The sequence below is a fragment of the Atractosteus spatula genome, chromosome 18, assembly GCF_055471065.1.
Source record: "Atractosteus spatula isolate fAtrSpa1 chromosome 18, fAtrSpa1.hap1, whole genome shotgun sequence".
In the NCBI taxonomy this organism is placed as follows: Eukaryota; Metazoa; Chordata; class Actinopteri; order Semionotiformes; family Lepisosteidae; genus Atractosteus; species Atractosteus spatula.
Genome location: NC_142723.1, coordinates 11,618,701 through 11,625,226, shown reverse-complemented (window position 1 = coordinate 11,625,226; position 6,526 = coordinate 11,618,701).

Genomic DNA, 6,526 nt, shown 5'->3' with positions numbered 1-6,526 from the left:
TGTCTGAACTATTATCGCCCTACTCCCCATCTCGCAACTTTCGCTCTTCAAATTCTGGTCTCCTTACTGTCCATCTACATTGTATGGGTGACAGGGCCTTCTCCTGTTATGCCCCCAAGCTCTGGAACTCTCTGCCCAAGGATTTAAGAGAGTCACCTTCTCTAAACTCATTCAAATAAATCCAGACTCAAAACCTTCTTCTTTAGAAAAGCCTTTACTTAACTGTTCCATTCTTCACCTCTCTGCTTTCCTTAGTACCACTATCCTCGGTCTCCTCTGTATATTGTAATTGTATTTTATCTTGTGTAGTCTTTTTATTTATTGTTGTTGACATTCTGTAAAGCGCTTTGAGAAGCCACCTTTAAAGGCACTATAAAAAACAAAGTTTATTATTTATTATAAATTCAGATTTTGCTTTCTTTTTATTTTGTCTGGAGGCCATAAACGCACAAATAAACTATAGAATTGAAGAAGATTGATTAATAAACCAAGTATGACCCTATTGCTTTTTAATGGTCAGTTAAGTTATGATTTACTCTTTTCAGAACATTGCTCTGACTCAGCAGTTTCACTGCAGCACGAGTGAACTTAACATTTTTCTGTAAGGACAGAGATTTCTTAGTTTTAGTTAAAAATATTATCCCTTCCTGTCTGTTCTGGTATAAAGTTGTTCAAATGGAATACTTCCTTCTGCTTCTAAGATAAATCACTGCTTGATAAATACATTATTGAGCGATTTGAATAATTAAATAACATTTATTAAACAAAATGAAGCAGACATTAACAATATTTACGTCACCTATTTCTGTGACCACTGTTCAAAGAAATTTTGCATGATTTTGATCATTTTACCTAAGAAATCTCATCCTGTTTTTGGGCACAAAAGAGGTCAGAGATAAACTAATCTTTCACGATTACTGAAAACTGTGCTGTCCCAAACACAAGACCTGCATTGGGATATACCAGTTTTATGACATTACTGTGGCTGATGTACATGAAAGGGAAATAAGTCATAATGCTAGTGTGTGGGATTGTACCAAGCTCTTCAAAAGCATCTTTCTGTTTGTCCTCAGAGCTAGTGGCGCAGCACTGGTAGATGTGCAACATTCATACTGATGCTTTGGTCTGTACCACTCGTCTGAATGGTAATATCACAGTATAGGCTTTTGTGTCAGTGATTCATAGGGCCTCATTGATGGCCATTCTGAACTGATGGCAGAGGTGTGTGGAAAACACACACCAATTTCCTGCGATGCAATGAACACAGGCAGCAGTATGGAGGTTGTAGATTCGAGTCTCCAGGAGTGGCCCTGCTGTTGTATGGTTGAGTAAATTCAAATTGCTCCACCAATAGCCAGCTGCAAATGGATATAAATATGCTTGAGATAAGATCATCAGCCAAAATGCACTAAGAAATTCGTGATGGACTGAATGATCTCCTCTTGTTTGTAACTGTCCCTATATTCTAACAATTTTGTCCATCTATTTTCTATACAATTCAGGGTTATGGGAGAGCCAGAGCTTATCCCTGCAAGCAATGGGCACAAGGCAAGGTACACCCTGGATGAGACACCAGTCCATCCTTGGGCAACACAGACATAAAAACAGAATTTTCCCAGAAGCCAGTTGACCTACCAGTATGTCTTTAGACTACGGGAGAAAACCAGAGCACCCAGAGGAAGCTCATGCAAACATGGGGAGAACATACAAATTCCATGCAGACAGTACCTCAGGTTAGAGTTCATCATTGCCCTATTCTCTAACCATAATCTTTAGCCAAATATTGCAAGCTAATGTCCAATTCCAATCTCTGTCTGAATTAAAATTTTAAGACAATTTAAAATGGTGCTCTGATACTGAATTTGAAACAAAGCTTTGAACGAAACATAAGCCTATTATTTGTACCACACGATGATCAATTGTTTTCCATAATAAGATAGTAGCTGAATAAATAAGTTCCAGTCCCACTTAAATGGTTGAAAGCACCATCAAAATCTCTTGATCGGAGAACAACATTGTTCATTCTTCCTGACTGTGTGCAATGCCTTGATCACTGCTATAACATATTTATGAAAACCATTTCTTTCATTATATTCTGCCACTCTTAGTATGAGGACAGTCCATTATGTTCTCCATTTACTTAGAAAACTGTAGAACTTTAGATGGGTGTCACATGTCGACATTGCAGAACTTGCAGATTAAGTGTGTTAGTTTCTTTAAACATGCAACAACCTTTCCCTAAATACTAAAAAATACACTTGCTTTAATCAGGATGTGCTAACCGCATCATGAAAACAAAATGTTTACGTACAGTAAATGTACATACTCATACCCCTAATTCATGTGATTGACATGAATATAGATACTGTAGATACTCTGGTTCTTATCACGAAGTAATGGAAAAAGATGAAGAAATCAAAGAGATACTGCTGTGACAGATACACTTAGTATAAACCAGACATGCTTTTGCAATTTGAAATGTGAAACAACCACATCAATAGTCAGATCAGTTTCTTATGTCCTAGCTTTGGCTGCAAAAAGGGATCGTTTTTTTTTTCTACTGCATTTTAAAAATTATTAAGTTTTCATGTGAGCATTTCTTTCACTTTATTTTGAGATACTTCCTGGAAAACAAATGGTAAACACAATAGCTATTTTTTTTTCCACTTGTCACAGAACCTTACATCAACCCTCAGGCACAGGAAAGAAATGTTTGCATCTACATTAAAACATACGCCACTTCAAATAAAAGACAAGCCACAAAAACCGCTCACATTTGCAAATGTACAGTAAAGACAAAGTCAAGTTCAGAGTTACTCAGCAATCCATGGCTGCACTCAATTTAGGTGATGTGACAGAACAGTCCATTATCTGGACCCCTGCCTTGTCAAATAACCTGCTGTCCCTAAAGAGCCAAACAAGTTCACCCACTGTCCTAGTCCTTCTGGAGTACCAAGACCTGTTCACCAACTGAACATCGATTGAGCCCACCTGAGAAATATGAATAAAGCTGCTTGTTAACCTCTGGTGAATAATTTACTCAAGTAATATGTTGCACTCCTCGAAATAAGCGTGACCTCTTACCTGAGTACTGAAATCACCCGTTAGGTTTGCCCATGGTAAACCACAGCTATGATTTTCTACTGTACAATATGATAAAGGATGGTGTAAAAGGGCTATCATTTCTGTGCTTTTTATATGTTCATATTCCAGTATAATTTGAGCTCAATTTATTGATATAAAGCAAATACATTAGATTTAACTGAAAAGTTTTGTTTTAATCAAGTATTCCAAAATATATTGGAACATAGCTGCATAGGTAGGCATGACTACCTCCAATGGTTTCCTCTTTCTCTGCAGTATAAAAGGAGGTAAAAAACAGATATCAGTTGTAGTGTGCGTCACCATAGTGTCTGAGAGCTCCTCAAAGGCTTTAGACAAGTGGTCATTGACCTCCATAAAATGGGGACTGGCTATGGAAGAATCTACAAAAAGCTAAATCTACTGTAGTGTACCTTTTACGAAATTTAAGAGTATTTGTATAGTGGCCACCCTGACAGGAAGACAACACATATGTATCTTGCAAAGGAACAAGTAATAGGTTTATTCCATGCTGAAAAAAAGAAGAAAGAGAACACAACATTTCGGCCATGGAGCCTTCTTCAGGTGTGAGAGAGACAGGGCAGTAGGCAAAGGTAAAGTAGCGGGAGAACAAAGGTTGGGAGGGAGGAGGAGTGAGAGGCGGGAGCAGGGGACAGAAAGAGAGGCCAATCAAGAGGTGTGAAGTCAGAATGGGTGCAGAGAGGTGTGAAATGAAACTTCCAATGAATGGAGAAAATTTAAAAGAACAGTAGTCTGTCGTTAAGGGAAGGGAGAAGGTGTGATCCTAGCTGCAGAATAATTTTAGTTTCGGTGGTCTTTCTGATGTATGAGTTCGGAAAACCGTCTGTGTACTCAAAGACAAAGACAAAGAGACAAAACCCAAAAAGAGGCAACTCAAACATGCCAAACATGATTTGAATGACAAGTGAAACAATGTCTTATGGTCAGATGAAATGCAAATTCAACATTTCAGACATGCTCATCTGGTCTATGTTTAGAACAATAAGATTATTATTTTCATGGTGAGAAAACACTCATGCCCACAGTGAAATATTGTGGTAGGTCTATTATGTTTTAGGGTTGTTTCACACAGATCAAAATGATGAACTCCAGCACTTACAGTACCAAGGCATTTTGGCCAGATGCCTGATTCTTTCTGCCAAGAAGTTCATGCTTAGCTGAAAATGGACATTCCAGCATAAAAATGATCTAAAGCATACAGTACATCTAAATTGACAAAAAAAAAATGGTAAACTGCAGTTTATGTAAATGTTCATAGATGGGTTATCTCAGTATACAGCAACTCCAGATAGCAGTTCACTAATGGAAATTAAAGGGTCTGCAAGAGAAAATGTTCATACATTTCATGTCTGAAGTGCCAGAGCCTTACAGCACACTACAGGAGGTGTCTAATCAAAGTAATCCCTGCCAGAGGAGTATTTACAAAATTCTAACTGCAGAGATGTAAATAAATACACTCAGATTTTCTAGACTTAAAATATTTATGACAAATATGACTTAGGCTGTGTCCCAATATCCAGGCTTGTGGTCTCTTTAACTTCATATATACGTTCCCATGAGGGTCTGCTAGAGTTAAGGGTGTTCTGTTTCTAAATTGTGTTTCACAGGGGTGCTCATAGGCAGCTCCAATGAGCACTTTAAGCATCCTTCTCAAGTTCTCGACCAGACCAGACCTGACTTTTGGCCTATTTTGCCACCAATGCCTTGCAAAATTGTGACTTTTCATATCAAAAAGGAATGAAGTTGCCATGGAGAAAATATTATGTAGTTTTACAGTTTTGAAACTCATAATATTTTATGTCAAGACAAGATCAAAACAAACAATTTCATTAGGCTGCTTTAGATTGTGTTGACATAAAGATATTATTTTGTTAACTACCCAATTTGGACTGATGAATATTTGTTTAGCTACAGTGTATTTTGTACATGGAAAGACGGAGTATTTAATAGTACTAAGCTTTCAATAATTAGAGAGAGATATTGCCAAGTTTACTTTATTTAGGCTGTGAGTCGTAACCACTGAGCCATGTCATGAAGAATATCCCAAGACCCTTTTTATAACAGTGCACCCTCAAATGGTCACGCAGCTTAAGTCAACACCTGTCTACAGTATGTCACAAAAGTGAGGTCCTGCAGGAAGAGCTTAGTGCCACTTTTGGGACATGGCATTACTCTGTGCAATACTACTAAGTTCACTGTTATGTACTGTTACTGTTATGTAATGCTATCACAGTTTTAGACTTATTTTAGCAGGAAACATAATCTAGTCCGTACATCTTTCTGGTTTTTGATGTTTATTGTTCCTAGCTCAAGGGTATGGGGAATAAATTTGGAGGGGAGTGTAAACACAAAAGTCCAAAGCTGTGAAGGACTTTGAGGACAGTGAAAAATGTTATTATTAGGAGAAATCTGAAATAGTTCATCGTTGAGTAGCCATAATATTTTAATTTGAATCTGTTAATGAATGTGGTTACTTGACGTTGAATGAAAGAATCTAATTAAAGCAAACAAATAAAGTACTATGATAAATAGGAATGTTGAATGACTTGGTTTCAAAAAGAATCATTTTGTCTCTGACTCTATGTACCACAAAAAACAAGTAACCAAGGTTAAGTAAAATTAGATGATCTCATTCTAACACTAACACATTATCATGGTCTTGGTGTTGACAATCAAAACCAAAACACAAAGGCATCTCTCCCTTAAGGTTCTCTGTTATTTGTTTCATATTTTGAAACCGCACTAGGATGTTTCTCACTGTTAGATACACTTGTGTTTTAACACCTTCGATGACACGGGTTAGTGAATTTCCCTTGTGTATTATAAGAAATGGGGTAATATTTAAGAACTGAGGAGCATAAAAAAGTAAGTTACAGAAAACAGGAGGCAATTTCTCCTCTCTTTCTAATTTTGTTGTTAAAAGGTCACTTGATGAAAGAATCTGATCCAGTCATTTTCAAAAAGAATCCAGGGAAATCAGTTTAACAACATTACAGGGCACCATGTTCGAGACATCACTGATTCTCACTGTCAAGAAATGCATCCTGATCTCACAATCTCACTGATAGTTTATTTGTTTATTAGTTTATAGATTGTTTGTTAATTTCAACTACTTTCCTTTTAGGTCTTAAATAATTGAATTTCCCTTCTTATAATTCATTCTATTTGGATATTCAGTCCCTTTAACTTTTTAGCAGAAATTCATTCTTGGTACCATTATAAAAATTGTATTTAAAACAAACTTATCTCCAACATCTCAGCATGATGAAGCACAACAAGTTTCTTTTTAGTGAACATCTTTGCTCTTTATCATTCAATGGAGAGCAGTCCTTATTATTTAGTAATGGTATTACCTAGTCACAACTTGTTGCCTTAAAGTGGATGAAAAAGATTAAATGGAAAT